This window comes from Rousettus aegyptiacus, unplaced genomic scaffold (genome assembly GCF_014176215.1).
Source record: "Rousettus aegyptiacus isolate mRouAeg1 unplaced genomic scaffold, mRouAeg1.p scaffold_m13_p_8, whole genome shotgun sequence".
Classification (NCBI taxonomy): Eukaryota; Metazoa; Chordata; class Mammalia; order Chiroptera; family Pteropodidae; genus Rousettus; species Rousettus aegyptiacus.
Window position 1 is genome coordinate 106,767,033 of NW_023416311.1, and position 27,919 is coordinate 106,794,951.

The 27,919-nt window shown below is 41.2% G+C and overlaps 1 protein-coding gene and 1 pseudogene across 4 annotated transcripts in view; one reads left to right on the top strand and one right to left on the bottom strand.

Moving 5' to 3' along the window:
- Positions 1–27,919, top strand: part of CTNND2 (catenin delta 2) — a 751,200-nt gene that overhangs the window by 244,748 nt on the left and 478,533 nt on the right. Inside the window, exon 1 of one of the 4 annotated variants that reach the window (XM_036225699.1) lies at positions 3,175–5,678. The exons of the other annotated variants lie outside the window; for them this stretch is intronic. The gene's annotated coding sequence lies outside the window, so the exon portion shown is untranslated. Of the gene's footprint in view, positions 1–3,174; positions 5,679–27,919 lie in introns of those variants that run through there. 4 annotated transcript variants of the gene reach the window in all.
- Positions 23,282–23,400, bottom strand: LOC118607097 (annotated as a pseudogene).

The window sequence follows — 27,919 nt, forward strand, 5'->3', positions numbered from 1 at the left end:
ATATACGATGCCACATGGAAGATTGCTGGCCAAATATTTAAATGCTGCTATCAGCTTTTAAAATTGCTCGCAGCAGACAACAAGCGTGAAGAGAACATGGGCATCCCAGAGTTATAGGAATGTCAGCCGTATAGAGCCTGTTGGTCAGTCTGTAATCACCGTCTCCGTGACAGAACCCCAGGAGCCACTGTCCTCTGTCACTTCCTAAGACACAACAACAAGTTAAATCTTAAAAGTTAGGGGACAAAACATTCCAGGTTAACGGGAAGAAATTGTGATACTACCCAAGGAGTACCTATCCTACAGGAAGTGAATGCCAAAATATTTACGTAGTTACGACGGATGCATCGAAACGTATCATGTTTTTAAGGATTTACTTATATTTGTTTTAAATAGACCCCTGAGAGTTCTTTGGACCTTATTATTACTTTTTTTTTTTTTTTTTTTGGCAATGAAATATTTTTAAGGTATCCTCTGTGGCTAGCGGATCAGCCGAACGCTTGTGGGAAGAACTTAAAATGCTTAGTCATGTGCGTTCCCTCATTGGTATTCCTGAGGTGTCTCAGTCTGGGGCGATGACATAATATCTAGGCCCGGCCGAAGAAACAGGGCCACTCTGTTCTGACAGTGTTATTCATGGCCCCCACATCGCGTAAACGTTAAAGAATATCAGAGAAAGACATGAGCGAATTAGGCAAAACATTGAGACAAACATTACTCTTAATACTGGGAGAGTAAGATGCAGTATTCTTAGTAGTCAAATAAAAGGACTTATTTCTTAGAAGATAGTGCCTTCAGCGTGGGCTCGAAATATGAAAAAGGGGTAAAATATCAGAGACACTTTCCTTCTGAGTTCAGCCATAAGAAGGCTCCTTTGTAATTTAAAATTTTGCATTCTGCCAGGGCCTGCGGGGAGAAGGGGAGAGATACAGCTTTCAAAATAAGAATTCAGTGTTTGTTGTGATTGGTATTATTTGGAAAGTGTGTATGTTCACAGTAAACTGGCGCACTGTACTATTTTAGGAGTCTTCCATAGAGCAGACGTTTTTCAATATTTGGTTAACTAATGCATTTTGCGAATCGTGTCCTAGACTCATTGTCTTGCACTCACGGCGATCACACATTCCGTCAAGCAGGAATACAAACGCATCCGAGTTTCACGGATTGATAATTCACGACGTCAGGAAAGCAGGGGGCTTGCTGATGTGTTGCCGGAGAGTCAGCCGCACGCCCAGTCTGGAAAACTGAGGGTATTTCTGAATTCAGTTTCCTGCTGGGGTAGATCGCGGCCCCTAAATCCTTCTGTCTTTTTAATCTACCATTGCCTGAGCTTTAACGTAAAGATGTGACTCGCTCAGTGTAAAAGTCCCAAATAAGTTTATACCCTGAGTGGGCAAATTATAACGAAAATATATTTTATTTTATTTACGAGGTTTAGCATAACCTACACTCCTAGTTACAGGGTTCAGATTTGCACTGATTCATGAATGCGTGCTAGTGGGTGAGGTCATGTACATCCGGCCTCTAAGTACCAAGTGTCCTGTTTCTGAGCGCATCCGACACTAGGTCATGTTCAGCCGCGGCTGGCAGCACAGGGGTTTCAGTTTTCCCCGAGTGGCTGTCGCTACCAGGACACTAGGCAAAAGTCCAGCACTGGTTGCTTGACTTCCTTCCTGTTCCCTTTCTTCTCTTCTTTCCTCTCCCATGTCCTGCGATCCGTTCTGGCCGTGGATGGCAGAGATAACAACTGCGGACTGACTACAAATGCAAAGCTGAGCTGGCCCTAAAAATATGACTCCTGGAAGCTATTTAATTGCAAAAGAATATTTGTGCTGGAGCTTCCCCGTGCCCTTTGGAAAGCGGGCTCAGTAATTTGGCTGTCAATCACTGGTAATTTTATACCTTAGCGTCTGGAGGGATAATAAATAGAATTAACAGAGTTTTACACGGGATCGCTGATTCTTAGAAAATGAAAAACCAAAATTTCAAGAGAGTCAAGTCTTTTAAAAAGTAGCTTCTGAAGATCCAGTTTAATTAAAATGAAACAGATACACTTTCCACATTAAACTTATTTGGAAATTATGCTGAAGTAGCTCACTTATTTATAACATTAAAACTTGTCTGTGTTAGTGCTACTTACTCTTTGACCTTGTTGTCACTGTTAGTAGATTAAGATGGCTAGCACATTAAAATGCATTTTTTTTTGTTTTCTTGTTTTTTGTTTTTTTTTTTTTCCCAAGAAGTTGTGTTGTTTGTCCAAAAGGACCACAATGTAGTGAATTATTTTAGAATTGGGAATGCCGCTCACATAGTGGTTTCTTCATCCTTTACTTCTACTTTTATTTTTGTTAAGACTTAAGAATCCTTTATTTTCTTTTCAAACGAAATTGGTAAAAATGTTGCTGGGAACCTCTGAAGTTAAAAGGCATATATATATGTTTTTTTTTAAAAAAAAAAAAAATCAAGAACGTTAGTTGGTGAATGATGTTTCTGTTTTCATGCATGTCCGTCATAACTTCCAGAAATCTAGGATTGCAATATTTTAGGACTTAAATTTTTAAGTATAACATACCTACAGAGAAGTGCACGTTATCAAGTATAGCTTGCTGAAGATTATGTGTGGAAGACTCGGATGTGATACGGCATGTGGCTATTGGTTTATTTTCTTTGCTGAATAGTATTTCACTGTGCACACACACCGTACTGTCTCCCTTCTCATGGGCTTCTCCGCAGTGTTCAGTTGGAACTGATAGGAATATCCCAGCTATGAGCATCACAGATGACGTCTGGTGCACTAAGTGTACTAATATGTACATTTCTGTGGAGTACATGTCCAGGAGCTGAACGGCTGAGATCGAAAGGATTCTCTCTATACCTTGTTTGGAAAGATTGTTTTTTTTTTTTTAATGACTAATGACTGTTGATTTTATGCCTCTTTCAAAATTAATGTAAACTACTACTATGGATATGATACATCGTTCAGTTCATTCTTCTTTGCTAGAAACACGAAAATGAACCAAGGATACAATAAATTAGAAACACAGTTTTATTTACCATAATACTAGGAACAGAATTAGCCACAAACTCCTAGAAAGGAGGTACACAGAATTGAGACATCACTTTATAGGTGTCACGCAATGTGCCAATTTCATTTTAAAAAAGTAGATGGACGGAAAAAGGGAGGGTGGAAGAAAAGGATACAACTCCCAGTCCTTCACTGGAACGCTGAGCTCCGAAGGTGTGAGGGGACAAGGGAGACGGGAAGCCCCGCAGAGACAAGCTCCAAAAACAGAATGATTTTGAGGGGGACATGATGAGACCTGCATTTTCAGCTTAACTTCCCTCACACCCAGCAGCTCTCCCCTCCTCAATTTGTTGTTAAATAAAAGTCAGGCTGAGATAAAGTTGTCGTGGTTCAAAAATAAGTAATAAACTGAAAAGTTTAAATGTAAGACAGCCGGTTGACACTGCTTAAAAAAAGTAAAAGACAAAGAAATCAGAAAAGGGAGCTGGTAACACAACAATATGCAAAAGGCAAAGAAGTATAATTTTAGAAAAATAAAATTACCGCCCAAGTAACACAGCAGGAAGTTAGCCGTATTCTTTTTTTTATAGTCTAAAGACATTTAAAATAATAGAAAAAAAAATGAAATCAAAGAGATGATGGTAAGACAAAGAAGGCAAAAATGGAATAACAATGAGCTGGCAATGCTCGTGGGAAACTAGGAACTGATAAAGCCAATGCTGAAATAAGATCATATTAGAAGCATCGAGAAGAATAGATAATGAAGAAATAAAGAGGACTGGTATGAGGAAATAAAACAGAAGAGAAGAAAATTATACATATAAGCAACTGAGAAGGAGGCAGTAGATTTGGAAGAGAGCGAGCTGGGAGCTCAGGTACGGGTGGGTGGTTCTCACCTGGGAAAGTGATTTCCTAAAAGAGGCTGATGCCAGCCTGGCCTTTAGATTCTTTTCTTCGATTTTCAAGGTCAGAAGGTATCAGAATGATTTAGTCACAATATGGTACAAATGTCCGAGGAGGGCCATGAGTTGGCCAACCCTGGGGGTGTCCCCACAGAAAACGAAGGTGAGCTGTGCTTCCGGAGGCACCAGGGTCACCCGGGGGAACACCATGTCCTGGGGTTACAGAACATGGGTATCTGCCTATTCTGCTGGCAACGGAAAGTCTTACCAAGGATGCAGTGGTGGGAAATACAGACACCCTCCAGCCTTTCTTGCAAAATGGTCTTAAAGAAAACAGGGTCAATCAGGACCCAGATCACACTGCGTGATTTCAATCTACACATACAACTGGAGCGAATGAGAGTAGGATCGGTGTTGGGAGTGCGTGGAAGATTTTTAAACGTATGTCCTGTGTGAATTTTTAAACTAAAGCCTGTATTATTTTAAAAATAATCAAATCTTAATTTTTTAAAAGCCAACTTGCTTAATTCTTGTTTGAGCTAGTAGTAAAGTCTTTTTCAAGTCAGAACTAGTGATGTTTTCTTTCTACATCATCAAATATTATCCAAACAAGTACAGTTGTCTGTTGTTTTAGAACTGAAGAAAATATTTCTTCAATAAGATATCATCTTATTAATACTCCCAATAACCTAATTATTTTGAGTTATAGACTTTCTTTTGATTTATAGACTTACCTCAAGTCTGTCATTATATAATGTAGACCTGGGGTCCATTTTAGTAAACAGTACAGTGAAAAGTGTATAAAGTTCATCATTGCTAAATTTATGTTTTTATAAGTCATGACTAAAAGAGAATCAGGTAAAAGGCTATTTTTTTTTTTTTTTGAGATACTGTATTAGCTGGGAGTGAGGGGTGGATATCAGTACATAAAATTTAGCTTCAAACTCAACATCCAAATGAGTTCTTTTTGTGAGCCTTTTAAATTGATTAAATTTTACCACATTTTATACTTCCCTTGAATTATAATCTCATTTCAAAAAATGAAATAACTTGAATACACTTGTGTTTGTCACACAAAAACTAGGCTGGCTTTGAATATGAACTCTGCACAATCTTAAATCTATCTTTTGCCTTTGAATTCACCAAGGAAACAAAGTCTAGATTCAGTTTGAAAACAATTTTAGGATTCTGTGGAATTTTTCTTCTCCTTTTTTTGCAATGTTGAGATACAGAGAGCTAAGGATCCACATACAAATTCAGGGCAAAGGAATGGAAGATCAGAAAACTAGAATTTGCTTGGCAGGCTAGTGGGAGGGTCCTTTTGTGATGAAATGTTGCATAAATAATGCCGATGGGGGTCTAAATTCACTGTTGCCATGGAGACCTTTGTGCCTGGCTGAACTCAATTCTTTTCTCTTTTAAGAAGGCAACCACTGGGCTTGTGGTATCTCTGATGCGTCTTGCTTTGCTTTCTCTTAAAGTGTTTGCGAGTGAAAGCAGAAATTAAATTATGATAATTTGGCGTCCTGACTTTTTCAAGGCTCTTCTTCCAGTCCATTCGTGATTTTTCCAGCTCCTCTGGAGTCCTCGCAGGCCCTGGTGTGGGGAGGGAGGAGCAGGCGAGAAAAACCTGGACCGGCCGCACCGCTGCCTGGGCAGGAGGGCACACTGACCCCCTCATCTTTGAGACTAGTCGACTTGTTTGCCTAGACTACAGTTTTGAAGTATTTAAGGAGCGTTTGTTTCCAAAGGTAAAAGAGAAAAAGTGAAAACTGAACGTATCTGTTTTTTTTTTTTTTACAATGCTTTCATTATTAATGTTGTTTTTGTGATGATTTCAGCTAAAGTTTTAAAACTGGAGAATGGGAGTTATGTGTAGAAAACATGGGTAGAATGTATTTCTGGCCTCACGGTTGTCAGTTTATTCAGTGTTTGAGTTTTGAATTTGTAAATGCCAAATAACCGAATTAACCAGAAAGCAGTTGGAAGGGTCCGCGTGCCATTTCCGAATCAACTAACCATTATAACTGCTTAATAATCGTTTTTAGCAAAACTTGGTGTGTCGTCGCTATATCCTTTAGATTTTATGAAAGTTATGATTATCCATGTCAATAGCCATTTATAATTAAGTGAGAATTAAGTAATTCAAAGTTGACTTGGAAATTGTGGGCCTCTTTTTCTCCTTTAGTACACAATTAAATGAATAACCTCACCCAGAAAGAAATTATGCGTTGAGAGTAAAGGCATAAAAATCACCCAACCACAGCGTCATGATGTAAAGTAACTAAAAATTCAATATTGGGCGAGCTAACTTGTTGCGTTGCCCGCCCTTTTGTACAGAGATTAGTTGTTTCTTAGTCATGAGCTCCGTATTAGAAATAGAATATAACAGTTACGTGTTTCGATCATTCTAAACGGTGCGAGTGTAAATGGGATGCACATGTCCTGTAATTACAGAAAACCTTTACCATACAAGTGTTTCCAGATTACTTTTATTCAGATAACTTATTGAGAGAATCACTGACCAAAATTTATCATGACTTCCTAACCTGTGTCGCCAATAAAGTTACAAATGTTTGTGATGCTCAACAGATTAAAGAAACAAATTGATTTTAGAAAGTCTGTGATTTAAAGATGACAGTCTATGGGGACCGTAAATTTGATTGGTATCTATTTGGAAGATAGTTGTACGTTGTAGAATTATAATTAAAATGGAAAGCCTCTGAAGGGCTTTAGGATTTTTAGAGTGCTTTCTAAAGGATGATGAGTGACAGAGAACAATTTTCAACTGAATTATGACAATCACAAGATAAGATTTCTACTTGATTAATATTATTTGAAGTTTGAATCACTTTGTAACTTAGATACTAAGTGCAAAAAATAACCATATGGACATAAAGTTTGATCAGAAACATATTGTCACACATTTTAGCATTTTAATCACCTAGCGTAGATGTGTTTTATTTTAAAGATGCTAACGAAGTAAGGCTCACTTATGCTCCTAGGTTACCTTAGTAAATATTTCATTTTAATTAATTAGAAGTTGCAGTTTACGTTAATCGTATTAAGACTTAGAAATCTTTTCACTTTTAAGGAGTGAAAGCAAACTTCCATGGACAATAGTATAGATTGAAAAGAGTGATTTAAGAAGACTTTGACCTTTGATAGTATTTTCCATACATTGACCGTTAACAGTATCTGAATATAAAGATAAATCTAAAGGGAAATGACTATGAAGCTTCACTTTAGGAGTAGTGCCTGGGCACACTCACTTTGTGCAACATTAGTGTAATGGGGTCAAGTGACATTAAATCTTCAAACTATAGGACACATCACAATGCATGTAATTTAGGCAAAGGGCTATTAAGAAAATAAAAAGTTAACTAGATGGTGTGATTTTCTATTACCCACCATTGTCAGATATAAATGTTTTATATGGAAATTAAAGGTATTTCTTAAGTATTTTTGCTTTTTTAAATCCAGGTATTTATATCATGTGGATGTATGCATAGACATTAAATAGGTCCTTCACGTGGCATTCTAAAATAAAAGCAGGGTCAAACAAATAGTGACAAAAGAAATATACATTCTCAGGATTTCCAAATGCCTAGACACAAAATCATAATATCTGGCCTATTTTGCTCCTAAGTTTTATGAACACAATTAAGAAAAATAGTTTCGATTGTTTAAAAAATATATATATTTACCCAGGCAATCCTAGACTTGGCTCAACTCGGCTGATTACATTGTCAAGTTGCGGGATTATAGCTAAGAAGTCTGACTGAAAGTTCTAGTTGGAATGGTTGAGTAACAAAGATTTGTGTTTGCGTGTCTGCAAGGAGCTTACTCACTTGTGAATTCTGATTTAGAGTCCTGTTTTATAGTTCGATAATTCTTGTGTTTCGCAGTTCGTTATATTCAGCAAATCTTTGTTGAGTTTCTCCCAGATGATAAACATTGTATGAGGTGCTGTGTACACAAATGGAAAGAGGTCTTCCCTAGGGTTCGGGAACTAAAAAATCTGGTGAGGATGCAGCTGTGAGACTCCGCCACTGGGGCACCGTTAAGCGATTGCTCTGATGAGGGCGTGGCCAAGGAGAGCGTGAAACAACACTATCGTTTATACAGTGCGTTAAAATACGTTTGTGTGATGCTCCCAACCTGAGATGCAGAAAGGCTGAGCGACTTACACAAAGTAATGTTAATGAATGACTATCAAGGTGATTTCCAGGTAGGAGCCAGAGAAATCCTATGAAAATGTAAACCTGTGACGTCACTACTCTATGCAGTGTAAATGTTAAAAGACGTAGAGGGGCCGACGTGTGACCTGCTGCCCGTCACCCCGTCGGTCCCACATCCAAGTCTTCCGTCCCTCTTACTAACTTTGCTCCAGCTTACGAAACTCCTTGCTTCTAGAACATGCCATGAGCACACGGCCTTCGCATTTGCCGTTGGCCTCTCCTTAAGCCCCGGCCTCAGCTTCTCCCGTTTCAGCCCAGACGTACGCATGCTCACTCCTTCATCTCGTCCTCAGCTTTGCTTAGATGTCGCCTTGTCAGTGAGGCCGTTCTTGGTAACCCTACTACAGTCACCTCCCCCATCTTTTCCCGCATTATTTTCTTCTGTTGTCTTTACCACAGATGATGCTCTGTGTAATCCGTTGGTCCGTTTCGTTTAACATCCATTTTCTCCACTAGGGTAAACTCCACGAGGCAGAGACTCTTATGTGACTTTTTTCATTGATGCATTCCCAGGACCTAGACTCATCATGCCTGCTTTATTTATTGAATGAACAAATGAAGATCTGACATCAAATACGATATACACTCTTCTACTTCATAGGTTCCCCCTCCCCCCGATTTTAAGAAATAAAGTAGTGAATATTCAAAGTTAACACTTGCAATCCATAATTCTAGCTTAAGTATGAGAGAAAGTAGTCAGGTGCAGGCATCGGATGCATAATTGCTTATGCACCAACACTCTTAGCTAAGCTGCCTGCATCATCACTGTAGGGGAGCTGAGACTTTTCCTTCTACGGTGCGGTCTGAAGCCTCAGGTGGACCTGTAGCATCTTCTCCCCTCTCAGCACTCTCCAGTGCCCGCAGCCTCCACCACAAAAGCTGTGCCTTTTACGGTAATGTTCCCGCACTCCCTAAGGTTCCGTGACTTTTCCGCATATTCTCCAAAGTATTTTTATGAAGAACACGCCGCAAGGTATATACAGTCTCTAAAATATGAAATCGTGTGTTTCTGCATATTCCCAATATCCATTGACATGAGAAAAATTATTTAATGGCCTGGATTATTTAAGTGATCATATTTAGTAAGCTGTTCTGTTAAATTTCTACTGGGGGAAAAAAAAAGACTACATTCTTAGGATCCTGAGAATTACCAATAAATATGAATACTATCCATAGTGGTCCTCATGTACTTTGGCCATATTTAGTGCTAACCGAAAGCATAATGGTATGTTTTCATCTTTGGGGATCCAATCACTGGTCTCTGTCCCATCAAGTTCATCCTACATTTGACAAGTTTAATTAAATTCAGCACATGTAGTTTTAAAAACAAACTCTGCCAGCTCCAGGAATTTAATAAATACTACAATATGGCTAATCACGTAGTGGTCTTCTTCAGTGTGCCAGTATTTTTCAAAGATCTGTGGGTCGCTTCCTCTGGGAATAAAAGCATGGAGTTAGTCACTGGCTTCCGATTGGACTAGCTTGTATTTAAAGACTCGGATGTAATTTTAAGTGTTGGTGAACTGTCTGGTGGTTCCATTATGAGGCAGTGAGATCATCAGAGCTTTTCTGCATCCCGTAAACCTCAGTTGCCATTTCACGTACAGCGTAACATTTGGATACACGTGCCTCGTACAAGACGAACTGAATGTGATTGTTCATTGCGCGGCCTCCACACTGTTCTCACATCCCTTCATGAGTGTCAGCTGCTTCGTTCATTTCAAGGCCTCCTGCTCTTCTGAACCAATGTCTGGTAATTTTCAAGAGATACTATAAATATTCAGCGTTGAAACGTTAAAGGTAATTAAATGTAGGTGCTGAGGTCGGGGATTAACTGTACCCACATTATCAAGGAGTACTTCTGCCAGAAATCGGAAACCATAAATACAGAAGTGAAGAGAGAATGCTGTACAGAGGGAGACTGAGGCAGGCGTAAGGCTGTGTCTGCAAACTCACAGCCTGGCCGGCCGTTGGGCCACGTGGGGCTGCTGCCTCCCGGGGAGCACAGGGAGCCGCCGCTGTGGACCTGACCTCCGTTTGCAGACCCTGGCGTAGTCCAGCATGTATGCGGCAAATGCAGTGCACGCATAATGTCCAGATGTCACATACAGGGGCTTATTTAATCTCTGGATTTAATAAGGCGCTGTGTGATCAAGAATATCTCTGTACGGTAGATGAGAAACGTCGAGCCGAGTAATTCTTTCGTTAGGTGCTATGTCTAAGGTCACAGGAAGAAACCGTGCAGGATTTTGAACCCGTGTCTGCTTAACTCTGCAGCTCACTCGCCTTCAGCCCTCTACCCGAGCACTGTCCACTTTAACCATCTCACTTAGATGATGCCGATTTTTGCCGCTCGTGGACCTCTCCCTCCCCCCACATCCACGTCCCCGTCCCTGTTTTCCTGTGCTCTTCACCCGCAGCCAGGCGCTCCAGGCTCTGCTCCCTTTTACCGTGAACTGTTGGACCGGCACATTAGCGTGTTACTGTTTGGGGGTCCTGCGGGGCCGGAGCTCAGGGATTGGTCATGGGGTGCTACGCGGCACCCGTATCAGACTCAGCCTGGACAACCGTGGTCAGTGCGGCTTCCTTCCCAACGTCTCAAAGCGGAGCAGTGGACGTCTGCGTTCTTCCCCGGAGGATCGCCTGAGCCGTGAGCATTTGAAAACCAACTCTCTGACTTTACAGACGCAGAAACTGGCCGTGAGGGGGGATGGAGGGACACGTTCGAGGGTGACCGTAGAGATCGGAGCAGTTCCGTCGGCCACACTGTAGACTCGGGCAGGTGTCAGGTTCAAGGCGGTAAGGGATCGAGGGCTCAGTGCACGTGCTCCGTCTAAATCTTGTATGTTTGCAGGCCTCTGTCCGTCATGCTGTACGCGTGTGTGCGCACACGAGGCAGGGAGGGAGACAGGCAGACTGAGGAGACGCACTGTTACCCCGGATGCAGGATGGGCCGGTCAGTGAGCAGAGGGAGAAGGCTGGACGTGCAGGCCGAGGCCCGATCTTACGACGTCCTCCCCCTTCATTCTGTCCCCACTGCTTTCTTTGCAGCCACTGGGCTGCTTGTTTCGTTGTGCAGCCTTGTGGATCATTTTCACTCTATTCGATAAGTCTGTGGATGGGTAGCATTTCCGCAGCATCCCATGAGGCTGTTTTAAGTTAAATGGCGTAGCATAGTTGTTATCATAGTGCCGCTTACTGAGCTTCTCCCCAGGCCCTGTTCTGGAAGCCAGGAATGAAGAGATGCAAGGCACTGTCCTCGCGGAGCCATTAGTCCAGTAAGAACAAGACGACCAATCAAGGACTCTCATAACGGTTACTGCTGCTCCTTTCAAAAGACCAGCAGCCTCGGGGTAGAGGACCTTATGGTGACGTAGGTGCCACATCCGTCTTAACGAGACCCGACAAGTTTCCTTCCGTTTTTCAAAGGAAGCCAGGCAACTCTCTTACCATCCTTGTTTGTAAGTCACGTCGACGTTTTAGGGAAACTTTGAGAATATGTGAGTTTTTATTGGAGACCAAATTCTTAGTGTATTTAGCCAGGTATGAAATAAGCCCCTGAGCCGTAGTGTAGTGGGCCAAAAATAGGGACCCGGGAGTCAGAGGCTGCATTTTCTGTTGGACCCAGTACACTCCGGTGGTAGGATTTTGAGAAAATGTGGGCGTGCTTTGCGCGTAACTTTTTCCCGTAGGAGCAGTGGCACGCTCCACACTGCGGCGCAGGTGCAGCGTGATGTCACCCTTAAAGTACGTGGCAACTTACTCTTTCATATTCAGAGCAACATTTCATTGGATCAAGTTCAGGAGCAGATGTGCCCGTGCTGTAGACCTTTGCTCATTTCTCGGTAAGGTGTCGTTTGACTTAGGACGATGCGGAGATTCACAGATTTCTAAAAGGGGCCATGCCGCCGGCCCTGACGGATGCTGCTGATCTTCACAGAGTTCACGGCTGGTGTGACTTCCCTGTGCTTCACGCTGTCACCGGGAAAGTGATCAGTGGAAGCGCAGCGCCGAAAGGTGTAGCGAGCAAAGTCACTGCCTCCTCATTCCTTCTTTTGTGGTGCTTTGTTTGTTATTTCTTTTGGCTTTGGGTTTTTTTTTTTTTGTTATGTGTTTGTTTGTTTCCTTATCGTGAGCATCTGAGACGTTGAAGGCACGATGTCTAGATCGATTAGAACCCGACGCAGTCGGGGTGTGTAAAAACCGAGGAAACCCTTCATGGTATCTGCAGCGTCCATTTTCATGCATGCTGTGGTTTCTGAAAGTAAGAAGAGGGCTGTAAATTTTGAAAACGCTGCCCAGGTGATTCACGTACACTCTCTGCATGAGACATAACAAGAAGGGGGAAGTTCAATTATTCATATAACTATTTATTCATCTTGTACCTAAAACTCCATGGAAATACTGTAAACAATATACTCACTGTTTCTTTAACTCAGCAACCAGTTCACCATGGATAATCTATTCCTGTTTCCTCACATGTAAAACAGAAATAATTATTATAGTAGTGATATTGTTAACATGACTACGTCCTGAATCCCTAAGAGTCTCCCCTTCACCATGGGGAGAGAAGGGGAGGACATTGCTTTTACAAGTGAAAAAATGGCCTAAGTTTATTAAAATAGAAAGGTTCTCCAGGCTGAGTCTAGTTGGATTTGATTTAAGTTATTTAGCTTAACTACGTACAAGTTCTACAATATTTATTAGATATGCATGCCTTGTTGACTGTTTAATTTCTGATTAGATTATTGCTTGTCCCACTCGACTAGCAAAGGAAAATTGTTTGGGAGAAAATTGGCCTAAAATGTACAAAACAGCTGCTGGAATCACGAACAGCTGGCCGCCCAGCTCTGCAGCCAGGGAGGCGGGTGCGGATCGGCTCCGCCTTCTCTATCAGGTAAAACTGCACTTGATGGAAGTCACAGCCCCTTGTTTCAGGGGACATGAGGATAATTTGGTTGTTCCTAAGAAGGCATAAACAAAATATTGGCTAAGCACAGACAGATGTTAAGGTTATACTCTGTACATGAATTCATGTACTAGAATTCGCTTTAATGGATTCGAGCTTATGGCGTAAGATCTTGCAGCTCATTATAACTAAGTTGTTATGGGCTGCTAATTTGCTAGAAGCTACTGTATCATGAGCTAGCCCAACTGCCTTGATGGGTCTCCCGGTAGTTAATATGGATTAAATGTGAATCTTTTATTCTTTCCCCTGTGGTCTCACATAATGATGTTAGCTTGTCTACAGTGTGACAAATTCCGTGTACCAGGAGCATCTGGTACACTATTCTTTATGACCCTGCAGACTTGATAATGCACATCCATTAAGACAGTTCTACATATTGGGGAGATGTGGAAAGATGCTGACTATAGAAGCAATTTATTGGTCACAGTTCATTTTGCTCCGACACATATAAACTATTTCGACGATCGTGTATTCATCAGTGCTACATCCCTGCAAGTTCTTCTTTGATTATTGGGATGCAAATATGGATAAAACTCTTGTTAGGCTGTTCGTAATCCATTCCCAGCAGAGGGATTTCAAAAAGGAAAAAAAAAAAAAAAGAAAGGAAACAAACCTTCACAGCTTGAAAATAGGTTTAAATTCATTCTTTTGAAGTCGATCTGAGAACGGATCACACTGAAATGTTCAAGTCATGAAGCTACTTTAGTGAAGAAGGTATTTTTTTTTTGTTTGAATATGTGGTATTATAAGAAATGAAAAGTAGAATCAAATCCTCTTGTCCCATTTGGACTTAAGCAAGTTAATGTAAGAATGTTTTCATTTCAAATATGTCACCACCTAAACAGTAGAGAAATATATTTCAGAGATGGAGCACAAGGGTTGACATGCAGATGTACATTTCCACACCTTAGCAAGGATAAGAAAGACCACTGGTGTGGCCGTCACTGGGTTTTCATCTCTGCCATATCACTAGCTGAGTAATCTTCAGTTATTCACTTAACGCTCTGGTTGCCAGTTCCCTCCTCTTTACACAAGTGGATTATATTTCATATCCAAAGCCTTCTACTGGGTCATTGGAAGGTATAATAATTAGAGTAACAGTACAGCTGTTCTTACACAAGTTCTAAAACCACTATACTTATATTAGGGTACAAATGTAACGACTCCCCCTTACCTGATGTCAGCCTTATGGTAACCTCAGGCTGCTCAGTCAGTAGTAGATGTGACAGTAGCAATTAAAAGCCACTTCGGAGGCAATGAGGAACAGGAGCTCTGAAAGATACACACACACACACAAAATCACCAGAAAGAAATGTCAACAATATAAATGAAGCGGAAGAGAAATGAGACTGTTTCTTTGGTTGTAGGAGTCAATAGCTGTCTGTGTCCACAATGCCAGAGGACTTACTGTGTCCTCCTAATTATGAAAAAGCTCTGCAGTTGACAGGGACATTTAGGGACAGGCAAACTGATGCCCTTACCATACACTATCCTTGTAATGTAGTGAAGAGTCCGTGTTAACCCCGTTGACCTTCAGATGTCAAAAAACAGTTAAATTGTATTAACTATTGTCAGTGAAATAGATGACTTCAATGGAATCTCAAAGGGTTTCTCACATGGAGTATAGACATAGGGGAGATAGTGCATCACATTAAATACATGAGGAAAATCGGATCACTGTTGAATAGTAGCTTTTTACTTAAGTCAAAACTTCCTATCTAATTTGCCTGGTATTGGATCTGGCTCTGTACTGCAATCAAACCGAACCCTAATTACTTCCTGAGACACACATGCACATTCTGCATTTGCCTAATTCTGTGCCTTAACTCATGCCGCTCCTTCCGTCTGCCATGCTTTCCCTCCACCCTCGAACGTGGTCAAATAGTCAACTCATGGAACACCTCAAACCCTCCCTTCTGCATGTGTCACTGGCTTTGATTTCTTCCTTCGCCCCACCCCTTCCGTCTTCCCTGGCTGGATGTCATCTTTCAAATTCATTTATCTCTCTCTCATGATGACTTTGCATTTTACTTCATGTTCTAATTAATGATGCACAGATTTCCACTCTTTTACTACACTTAAAAACTATCAACGGGATCTGCGTCAGTCAGTGTTCTCCAGAGGAAAAGAATCAATAGGATATGAAGAGAAAGAGATTTATTATGAGGGATGGGGCAGGCAGCTAGGGAGGGTGAGAAGTCCCACAATCTGCCACCTGCAAGCTAGAGGCCCAGGGAAGCTGCTGGTGGTGTTCCAGACCAAACTCAAAGAGCCGAGAACCAGGGGAGCCAACAGTGTAAGTCCAGGTCCAAGCGTGAAGGCCCAGAGGACCAGGAGAGCTGATGCCAAGAAGGGGAGACCAGGAGTGTCTCAGCAGAAGCAGAGAGAGCAGTTTGCCCTTCATCTGCCTTTTGTTCTCTGCAGCCCCTTAAGGGGTCGGGTGGAATCCACCTGCGCTGGTGACAGCGACAGTCACCTTTACTCGGTCTGCTCATCACATGTTGATCTCTTCTTGAAACATCCTCACAGACACACCAAGAAATAACGTTTTGCCAGCTATCTTGCCATTTCTTAGCCCACTCAGGTTGACAGGTAAAATAACCATCACGGGATTCATACCCAGACTAAGTTTGTACCCGTGTCTGTCTTCCCTGTGCCATTTAGCACCTTGCAGAATGCTTTGCACGTAATATCTGTTGCCCTATGATTATTTATTTTCATAAATATTTATGTGGCACCTACTGTGTGGTGGGTGCGATAGATTTGGATGAAGACGGTAGCACTGTCCTTGCTTTTGAATCAAATGTAATCATAACTCCAAAGGTAATTGCCACTCGTGGTTTGCTTCCAGGCAAGTAAGCATGGCTGGCTCCGTCTCCAGCCGTGGCTGCAGTTAATAAGAAGGAGGTGTTCTTTTTTCACTTCATTTACGTGCCAGAGCAACCTGATGTTGTAGTCGGAAGAGCAGCAATTTCAGAAAAGTGGGAATTAAGCAGAAACGCCACCATACCTAGTTGGGTGAAATTTTTGATTTCCAAACACCTAACGAGTTTTAGAACGCTCTGGGAATTTTGGAGCTCCTGAAGAGACTTGAGACATCTGCTGGTCCTGAAAGATGCTCAGCTCTCAAAGAGTTACCAGTAAAATTTATTAGCAAATTTCATGTTACGAAGATGGGAAATCATGGGAAAGTTGATGATTCTGCCGTGCCAATGAAATAGCATAAAACTATATGAAAATGTCAACTTGACAATTGAGTTTTTTTTTTTTTTTTTAACGTGGATTTCATGAACCTAGCGTTTTGGTTCTTCCTCTTGCCAAACGTTTTATTATCCAGATAAAGCATGTTCACCATAGTAAACATAGGCAGGGCCATTGGAGCATCATGCCTCACCATCCTCATTGCCTGCATTGGATATAACTGAGTTTTGCAGTGGCCCTCTTAAAATTAAGGGCCATTATTAGAAAGGGAGATTTCACTTGTAAACTTGAACAGTACGATGAGTAGAATTCTGTGGTTAGATATGATAATTCCCATATTTTATTTCTAGGTAGAGAAGGAATACTAAAATAAAAGAGTATGAAATGGTAAGCCCCAGTCATCCCTCATTAAAGAAATGTGTGTTATTATTTTGTCCGTATTACTCCTGGCTGTATAGCCTCTCTTCAGATGGTGATAATGAGTAGTCCTAGAGGGAATGGGGTTCTAAAGAGTTAGTTTGAGTTTGACTTCAGGGTTCTACTCCCAGCCAGCTAGAACTAGGAATCTACTTAATATCTTTGGGGAATCTACTTAACATCTTTAAGTCTGAGATATGTCAGCCAATAAAATGCCTACATTATTGGATCAGTGTGAGAAATGGATAAGTTAATGCATGTAAAGCACTTATCAGAGCATGATACATCATAAGTAAATACTTATAATATCGATTGCCATTATTATGTAGTGTTGCCATAAATGGTCATTCCCAAGCAGATAGGGGTATGAAAACCACTGGTAGAAATTTTTCAAAATGTAAATATCAGAGCCTCAGTACTTATACATTTTTAATCCATAGTTCTGGGTTCTGCACCAGGCATTAAAAGAAACTCTAGATATAGTTAAGAGTCACCAATATAGTAGTAGTATTAAATTTTTAAGTCTAACCTAATGGGTTTTTTCATCATTTTGAACTACCGGGAATTATAACCTACTTTATTCCGTGGAGTCTGTATTTCATTTATCTGAATTAAATAAACTACAGTAAATATGCTTCACTGTAGTTTAAATATGCTTGTCAACTTGCAAGACAAAATGGTAGAACAAAGCAGATGGAATCCTACAGATTGAAGGATTTGGTCAAAGAAAGGTGTTTTGTTGCATTTTCATTTTATTGAAATTTCCGGAAAGGGGCCTATGATTCAGCTTCAGGGTGCTGATTCCTGTCATCTTCTCTCTTGCTAGGTGACCCAGAATGACATCGGGCTTTTTAAAAACACTTATCTGTCAGTTTTGTGAACTTCCGCAGACAGCTCTTTGCCATTGTTTTTGACTCTTCCGTGAGGTCTACATAGCTTCGCAGTTGACATTGATTTGTTCCATTCCGTTTTCACATCATGGTTTGTTCTTTCCAGATTTGTCGGACACTTTGCTGTAGGCTTCCTATTATTGTCACCCTGTCATTTGTGCCACCTTCTCTCCAGATTTGGCTTTACAGTGTGTTTCAGTGGAATAACACAGCCAGGAGTTGGTGGTGACCGAGTCGACCCATTCATGTTAAATGGGAGTGAAAAGCGATGCGAGGAAAAAGGTCACCCAGGGTGACTGGACGGTACAAATCCCTGATGAATGCAGACATGAGGGACACCAGGGAGCAAAAGCCATCTGTCTACACAGTAGAAAACTGGCCTTTCCTCCTCCCTGCAGAGACACAAGCCAGAGGACATAGAGCCGCAGGCCTCGGCTCTGATCCTCTCCCAGGTGGAAGACATCTGAGGACAACGTTTAAACAAGTATAACGAAATACTTCAAAAACACTCAAACAGTCATTTTGCCCCAGAGTGGCTGGCACAGTCCCTAAGTCAGATTCCCTGAAATCGTTGACTCTTCAGAGCCTGAGCAGAAATAGTAGAAATGATCTTCCGTTCTTTCATTTCGCACAGAACTGGCGTGATTGTATTGTGTTGGCTTCGATGCTTCTGTAAACGAGGTCTTAGAACCTGGCGTGGCATGTGGTCTTGCTCGGAGGTGAACCGGGAGGACCAACCTGTGCACGTGACGGTATTCTAGCTCAGCACCTCTGGCCGGTGGTTCAGGGGTCAGAGGCATTTTAGGTTCACTCTTATTTAGGCACATGCTCCTTTCTCTGATGCTCCCAAATTCTTTTAGAAAATGACTTGACTCCCAAGTAAGGAAGGTAAACGCGACCCTTGGCCTAACTCCTCCTTCCTCACCAGAATGTTGATGACACTTTTTAAACGGGCTAAACCCCATAAACATAGAGAACGTGTGAGTAAAGAACCATAGTTCACTAAGATTGAGAGGCCATCATCTATTATAATTACTTCATGTACTATGAAGAAATCAAAATGCTTGTAGTTAAACTGTCCCATGCTATCAAATATAAGTTATCCCAATTCAAGAGAAAGCCCGGAGATATTAAAGTATAAAAGAATCTTAGAACTGATCAAATAAAATCTTGCAATGGATCAGTCTTAGAGCTCATAAAATATGGACGATAAAGTGGTAAATTAATAACTTGTGATACCCAAGAAAGTGGAGTTCTAAGCAGTAGGAAAAGTAAAAAGAGCCAAAATTTTAAGGAAATTTTTTCAAAAGTTGGGAGAACTGGGGACATGAGTCATGAAATATAACTAGAAGCAGGGGATTAACTGAAAATCTGCTTAAATATCAGTCTGACCCCCAAATTCCCATCCCCACCGTACACAGCTGGGCGACCACTCTTCCCACACATTGACAAAAAAAGACTAGAGGTGTCTTCTGCGGAGGATGAAGCTAGACTCTCAGCTCTAGGACCACGAGGAAGAGTGTTTCAAGTGGACGACTGCAAGTTGAAATTTTACTTACTGAATTTTGAGCCCCTCGCCTTCACCCTGCCCCCAGCCTGTACCTTGTACAGTTTTCACAAACGGGGCTGCCAGATAGTCACACTCAAAGATGGAGCTTGGGAGAGCCCTCTGGGAGTTTTGCACAGACACATCTACGTGCTTCTCCTGGAGAACACAGATAACAAGCCCCGCTCCTGCCAAGACTATGACAGCTCTCTACCCACCGCTCAACAGGAGCAGACTGCCAGGGAACTGGAGGTGTTTGAGAGAGCCCATCACATGAAAGGGCTTCTAAAACAGAAAATCATTGTAAAGTAGAAGGTATACTGACACGTAACATTAACATCATTGAGGGGGAAAGGAGATGTTGTCACATCTGCAAAATAAATACTGGATGATAATTAAAAGAAATATTCAGAGGAGAGAAAATAGGTCTTAGAGATTAAAAGTACAATAACAACAACGAACCACTTGTTAGAGACCTATACGATTAAAGCGAGGAAACTTTACAGAGAATATAGCGAAAGGTAAAAAGATTGAGAACTCGAAGAGGGAAAGATTAAAAGAAGAAACTTAAGAACTGGTGTAGATTTTAACATCTGAATGATGCGTTAAAAACAAGAGCACGAATAAAAAATATAAAACAAAGGGGAGAAAAGCATAAATTTTCTTTTCAATAGAATGCAGAACTGCCTAGGATTGAATAACGTAAGTTTCTAGATTAAACGTTCCCACTAAATGTCCAGAAAATGTCTAAAAATAAATTTATGTCAAGACACATAGCAAATTTGAGAACACCGGGGACCAAGAGGGGACACAAGTTGTCTGGAAGGAAGTGAAAACAGGTTTCATACAAGTGTAGTAAGAACTCAGAATGGTGCACACACACTCCTCGGCAGCAGCGTGGGAAGGGAGCAGATAGTGAAGCGGTGTCCCAAACCTCTGAGGGAATGTCCTTTCTAACCTAGAGTTCTCTCCCTTCTCAGCCATAGAAAGAACTACGCCTGAGGGTAGAATAAGGACATATAAGACATGCAAGGTCTTAAAAACTGCCTCCCATTCGCTCACTCTCTCTCTCTCCCTCTCTCACTGAAAAGACAGTTTTCACCAGAGAAAAAGGAGATGTTGGAAAATGAAGGCAACAGGTGTAGGAAGCAGGGAGACTGCTCGAAAGGGGGTGCCCCCGGCATGGGGTGAAGGAAGGGCCGGGGTGAGGGCCGTGAGGGAAGTCGGGCGACAGCAGGCGGAGGGCACAGGAGAGTCCTCGGTAGCTGAATGGACCTGTTTCTGGTGTTTGTGCCGAGAGATGTTTATACAAATCGAGGGAAGTTTTGGGTTGGATTCACGATAGCCATGTGGACAACCGAGCAAATGAACAAGAGGAACACAAAAAGGCAAGCCATTCGAATAGGAAAAAGAAAATGTTGCGTATCAATGTTAAAGAAGTCGTACTCTGAAGGATTTACACCGTGACGTTGTTCTACCTAAAACTGCAGGTTAACGCGACAGGGAAGATGGGGGAAGATGGGGGGAGGCGGGAAATGGAGCTACATCCTCACATTGCCTCGTGGGAATTCAGTCGACGATGCTTATAATTAAAAATTCAAGGAATAATAATATGAGAAAGTTAATAGAGATACAGAAATACAAATCCGAAAGCTGAGTTAAAAGCACCTGACTCTGAAGAAGGGGAAGTGAGACGGTAGGAATTGTGACTGTTTTTCAAATAAACTTGAGAAACATTTGAACCATTTCAATTTGTGCATGTTCGGTTTGATTTAAAAACAACAATGGCAGTTATTTTCCCATATGCCATTGGAAGTATAAATGGCAGTTTCATGTATCATTTCATATATTTTTCATATAGTTTCTGTATATGATCAGACAGGCACTAATTTGAAAGGAAAAAAAGCAAGGAAGAAACCGAAACGAGAGCCATCACCTAGATAAATCCTTCACAGCCCTTTCAAATGAGAGTCACATGTTTTTTTTCCTTAAAGTCAATTAGAATAATGAATTCTGAGAATAACATGATGGAAAAATGTTTTATAGAGTTACTGATTTTCTTGAAGTCCCGCAGAAGTATTCTCACGTGCAATTGTGATCATGAAACACTTTCTTTGGAATAAATTATCGTGTCACCAACGACTTGGCCATTCCACTCGGGAAGCTGTGACGCCAGGAACTTGGGCCATTCATTCATAAACAAACATACCCAGCTCCAGTGATAAATCATGCATTTTGCTCACTTATAACATGATAACTTAGGACCTAGCCCCTTCCTTAAGAAATTAACAATCTAGGAGGAATACAAATGCTCGAACAGGTGGTCATAATAAAATACGTAAAGCACAGGAATGAAGGTATAAGCCGATGATCATTGAACTACAAATAATGGGATTATATACTTTTGAGAAGTGGAGATTGGAATGGTGGGCCATTAAGGGAACTTATACCTTCTCTCGCTCATTAGTAAATCTTCCCTTCTCATTTAACTTAACTCGGCAGGAGGACCAACTTTTCCTTGAGGCCTCATCAAGGAGAAGCCCAGAGCCTTCGGTGTCATGATCAAACCTGTCGAGTCCCATGTCCCTTTCTGCTCTCACCATCCAGCCAACCACAGTCCATTATCATACATGAAGACTTTGCCCAGGACCGCCATTTTGTCTGTCGTTGGAGCCTGGTCCTCAGTATTCCCTTCTCCTACAGGAGAGATTGACAAAGACTCTATGCCTGAGTATGTATTGTCCACAAAAATGGTCTCAGGATATGTCTTGGGTTCCCCCTTTCTATTTTATCCAGCCATCGTGGTCAGTTCAAATCTTGATTCTTTGTGTTCCAGCAATCAGATCTATGCTGTAGGAAGTGTCTCGCCTCCCAGTGCATGGCATGCCATCCATCTTCTGTATTCTCCACGTCTGTCCAGTCTCTTTTTCTCTTTCCATATTAGTGAAATCATGGCAAATCTATTTTTACTAAATTCAGTATTCGGTCTAGGGCTTTCCAGATTCTCAAATCTGGCTTATATGATCCCAACTCAAGCTGTGGTACGGCATTTAATCAAATACTTATTGAAGGAATCGATGAAACTGTGAGTTCCTGTTTCATACTGAGTGAGCTAAGACCCCACAAAAGATTTGCCACTTTTATCCATTTGAAAATATTTAAAAAACATCATTTAATTGAACCAAATTAGTTATTAATTTAGTCTCTTTAGGAAAAAGTTATAAAACTATGTGATAATTTTTCTTACAAATCCTAACCTGTTATGTGACTCAATGATGTGCTATTCTAGGAGTGCAAGTCATTTAAATCTGCTCTTCATAAATTTTAACGAAATTTAGTGTTTTATACTGACAGAAAAGGCAGCTCTTTAGTCTCGCGTTGTCCTGTTGCCTGTTTGGGCTTTTGTGTCCCATGCTTTTGGCATCATGTCACTTTTGACAGCTGGATTTCCATCACGCTTCGCCACCAAAGCTGCCTAGGAGAAAGTCAGTCTGGTGTTCTTCTGCCCCATGACTGTTCTTCTATTTATTTTGCTGGCTTCCCTTTTCCCTTCTCCCTTCTCCCCTCCAAATGCAGATAACTTTCAAGTGTCTTCAGTTTACTTCTCATCTTTCTTTTCAGTCTCATGTTCACTGAATTAACTTAATACTCCATCGTCACTTGAAACTAGTGTACAACTTTTGCTCAGTGTACGCACATGCTTTTGTTCTTTTCAGTTGATTTCTTAGGGGTACCCACCTGGTCTTGCAGGAACGTTCCTCTGCACCATGGTCTTCCACCTCCAAGTCTGTAAGAAATTCAGGAAATTATTCGGTCGTGGGAGGTCTTCCATCCTTCCAAAGGTTGAACTGAGTTATAACGGGAGGAATGTCATCTCTGCTCACACTGCAGTCTGGGTATCCCCCAGGGAGCAGAAGCTCATTCATGGTTGTGAGGACGCCTGCCCCAAGTTTCAGAACCACAGTTTCAGCTCTTTTAGTTTTCGATTATTATTATTATTATTTTTTTTAGGTGAGGCAACCCTTGGTTGACATCACAGATTGCAAGGACCTTGTAAATTTATAATCCATTATTATTTTTATTTTTTACATCTGCACAGCACCTGGTCTTCCCAGGTGGTCTCCCATCCAAGTACTAACCAGGCCCGACCCTGCTTAGCTTCCGAGCTCAGACAGGATCGGGCTTGTTCAAGGTGATATGGCCGTAGACTAGTTTTCCATCTGGCATTCAGTTATCAGCTCCAAGCATAATGCCGCGCCAGGACCAGCTGGGGTCCTCAGAGTTCCGGACCCCAGGAATGTGATGTGGCGAAAACCTCCCTGTGAGCCTAAGGCTCTTGCGTGGGGTAAGGTAGGACTCAGCTGTGCCGTGAGCGACAGCACAGAAGGCATTTCAGAAGCTGCTCTCTAGACTTCATAGAAATCAAAGTCATTTAAGTGATGAATCTTGGTGCGAACGTTAACGATGGCTTACCTTGGCATCGTAGGTTCTCTGCATCAATGGACTGCTATGGTCTCTAAAACAAAACACTTGAAAGATTGGGGACATTTAGTTCATCCACTGTTCATTATGTTCCTTCAACATCCCCCCTCTCTATGTCCAGATGTCTTAAAACATCACCTTTGATCTCATTCTCCTTCCTGCTTTTGAAGGAAGAATTTCTTTTCTGGCCAAGGCTAAGCCTCTCACCTGAATAACCTTAACATCTTTGTAAAGTGAACACACACCGCAACCCAGGAAATAGTTTTATGAGGTTTACACAAGGTGATACATGTAAAGTACTTAGCTCTGTGCACATGCATCAACTTAACAGGTATTCGTTAAGCACCTACTATGTGCCGGGACTTCTCTAGACAGTAGATAGAGTAGCAGCCCAGCAGGAAACTTTCCTCCTTATATGCCATTCTAGTCACTAAGTGCTCAACAGTACATGCTCAATAATTTTAGCCTCCAATTTTATTATGCTTTATGTTATATTAATAAAGTATAAGATTTTAGATGAAGAAACGAAACTTTCTTGCTCCTTGAGGAATGTGACATTTACTATATACTCCTTAGTGAAGCACAGAGGGATAATTCACTTAAATCCTAGCTTGTTTCATATATACAATGACAAAGTAAACATTTATTGAATGGCCATTTTAAAAAGGCGACACATTGATTCAGTTTCCTTAATAAAGAAAATGTCAATTCAATTAAAAAGTCATCAGGCAAATAAAAGAAACAACCCAAAAGTAACCTTTATTTTTAATACCATAATGGCGAACGTTTTCTTTTAAAGCGTAAAAATTTAAGTACTTAACTGGTTAGTACTTCACTTAGTGCAAATTTTTACATACGGTGGAAAGCATGTGTTTAAAAATCAAGCATGAGGAGAAAAATTGTTCATTCTTAAAACCCTTCCAGCTTTTGGCAAAGATAGAGTAACTGGACATGAAAATACCTTCTACCTGAAACAACAACAAACAAACAAACAAAAAATATGAAACACCAGCTTTCAAAACGCTGAACTGCAGGCGGTGAAGGAGAGCGATTCCTAAGAGACACAGCACGTACGCCGAGCCCTGCTGTCGAGCCAGGCTATTGCTTGAGCGAGTGTCCCCAGGATAGTGTAGAAAGAAGAGAGATGCAGGGAGAGCCCAGGGGACTCCCTGAGATGTGGAGACGGTCCCGAGTGTCCAGGTGGGTAAAGGTGGCTAGAAACCGCAAAGCGAAATAGAAGGAAGGTGATTACTGCTCAAAAGGAGAAACCTTGAGATTTGAAAATGGTCCCCTTCTGCTAATTGGTGGAGAACTGAGCAACCTACATGTGCAAGGGAACCATCAGGGGCAGGGGAAGAACCATCTGGAAGGATGAGAGGAAATAGCCCCTGTTGCTCATACCATGACCAGGGTGTGAGCCTGCACCCACCAGCCACACTGGGAAACCCCGTAATTCGCAGGACGTTATGTAGAGTCCTTCGAAGTGCCTGCCTGGGCAGTGTGGAGTAACTAGCCCCACACTAAAGGCTGATATGTTGCCCTTAAGGAGTAAATCCAAGACTCAACTGTATCAGATCACCTCCACATAACGAACTGTGCCCCAAAACAGAGCGTTAAGATATTTGTCAGAACACGAAGATACTCAGAGCACAATGATTTATATTCAGAGATCACCACACCACGTTCAGAGGACCAGAAATCAGGTCCGCTGAGGACAAACATCACTCAGTTGAAACTGACACAAATGCTAGAATCAGGACATCAAAACAGTTTTTAAATGTATATTTCATGTGTTCAAAATGTTAAGTACAGACATGGAAGCCATTAAAAAAAAAAAAAAGACCCAAATGAAATTTCTGGAAGCGGTGTCTGAGATACACTCGGGGGGGTCGATGGTAGGTTAGACAATGCAGAAGAAAGGGCTGGTTAGCTCGACAGCACCAGCAGAAATGATCCACAAAGAAACACAAAGAGAGGGAAACTAAATTTAAAAAAAAATGAGAAGAGAATCCTTGAGCTTTGGGACAATGTCAACATAAAATTAATATACACTTAATTGTAGTCACTGAAGAAGAAGAGAAATATTTTGAAGAAATCAATGGCTAAAAATGTTCAAGATTTGTAGGAAACTGTAAATCCACAGATTGGAGACACAATGAACCCGAAGCATAAGAAACATGAGGAAAATGACCACGAGGAACATGAAAATCATGTCGTTCGGCACCAGTGACAAAGAGAAAGTCTATAAGGGAATCAGAGGGAAAAACGACACCGTATCCACAAAAAAACAACAGTGAGGAACACCATAGATTCTGTGTGTGTGTGAGAAACAATGCAAGCGAGAGGACAGTGGAGCAAAAACGTCTTTCAAAAACGAGAGCAAAATAAAGATCTGCGAGGCGCGTGACCAGTCGAGAGGATTCATCACCGAAAGAGCCATATTACAGGAAACATTAAAGGAATCTCTCAGACAGAAGGGAAGTAATGCCACACGGGAGTACAGACCTGCACCAGGCGAGGGGCCGTGACTATGTGTTTGGAAGGAGCTTGCTCATGAGAAAGTGTCGCTTGTCATCTCCCATGAGACCAAGGAATGATGCAGCGAAGCCACAGCCTTCGGCAAGCTCAAGGGCGGCGCTCGCGGAGAACCGAGGTTTATGAATCCCGACTCCGATCGCTTCGTCTTCATTGTCTCACGTTTTGTGCTGTTCGTGACACAGGCAAACGTGTGGCAAAGTCAAGTCCTTTAAATGATACAAATAACGTCCATCTACCTATGAGGAATTTTGTATTATCTTCATGTATTACGTTTTTAAGCTGTCATCAGCTCAAAGGTGTGAATGAGTTGATTTCCTGTTATACAGACAGATTTAAGATAAAACACATTATAAAGCTCAGCAATATAAAGTCTACTAAAATTTGCTCTGTGTGTGTGTGTGTGTGTGTGTGTGTGTGTGTGTGTGTGTGTGTAAAGAAACTGCCCACCGAAAGCAATAGAACTTGAAGAAAGAAGAAGGGAAGTTTTAACTGCACAAAATGCATTCAGCAGAGGGCTTGGTATTGAGCCTTTACAAATAATCTTTGCTGTCCATCACAATATATAAGAATAAAAGTTTGATCTCAAACAACATGCTTCCTCAGTTTTAGCCCCTAAAGGGAAAATTTGCGCCCACATGTGTGGAGTGTCTCTCTGTTAGATCCCCTAAATCATGCCGACATAAAAAAATAAAATATGCTCTTATGGAAAAGAGCAAAGGTATTTTTAACAAATATAGAGGACGCACTTGAGCCTACTTTTTAAAAGTCTCACCCAAGAGTGTCCCAGGGTAGCAAGTAAAGTTAACTCATCTTTTCTAGGAAGGCAAATCCCGGCAATGTTGGGAGTTTTGGTTTTCCAAAACTGACCTCAACTCTACGTTTCTGTATTTTTTAGCATTTTTCAACATTCTTGTTTTTCCGTCTCCAAAACATAGCCATGCAGATAATGTTTTTAAAGTTGCAATGTGACATTGTAAAATTATTTCCTGAAAATTTAAGTTAAAAAAACACATGCTTTATTATAATTACATTTATTTAAAAACCTAAGGGTACAGGGAAGTAAAATATAAAGACTAAAATATGGTGCACATCCCAGGAGTTGCAAAGCTAGGATCACTGGTGTGCAGGTTGGATCATTTTTCATTGAAGTTAGTCCTTGAACAGTGGACTTCAGGCTGCTTCGTAGACATATTCTTCATTGGTTTAATTGGCCATTTTTAAAGGCGATGTAGCAAAATTTAAAGGTTATTCCCTTAGTAACTTAGGTACAGGATAGCATCTGTATCATGGCCATTCCACTGAAATTTAAAGCTAAAATAGTGTAGTTTTAACGTTATGTAAATATGACAAGGATCAAATTAGCTAGAAGTCCAGTAGGAAATAAAGATGATACTCCAAATGATAAAAAAAAATGAGTTATTCTTTATTAAATGTGTGACAAGGGTATTAATATCTGTTGGGTGCTGGCCTCCTTCCAAACATAGCTCATGCTAACTTTTCATGGAAAATATCTCATTTAGTCCTCACCTCAATCCTATGAAATAAGTATTATAAACTCATTTTATAGGTGATGAAGCTGATACTTAGATTCAGTAACTTATTCAAGGCCTGTAGCTAGTAGGTTCATGGCTGATAGAAATTCAGGTCTGTCTGAACTTCAAATTCTTCTTTGATTCCACAGCGACATCCTCTACTTCTCAAATTTAGC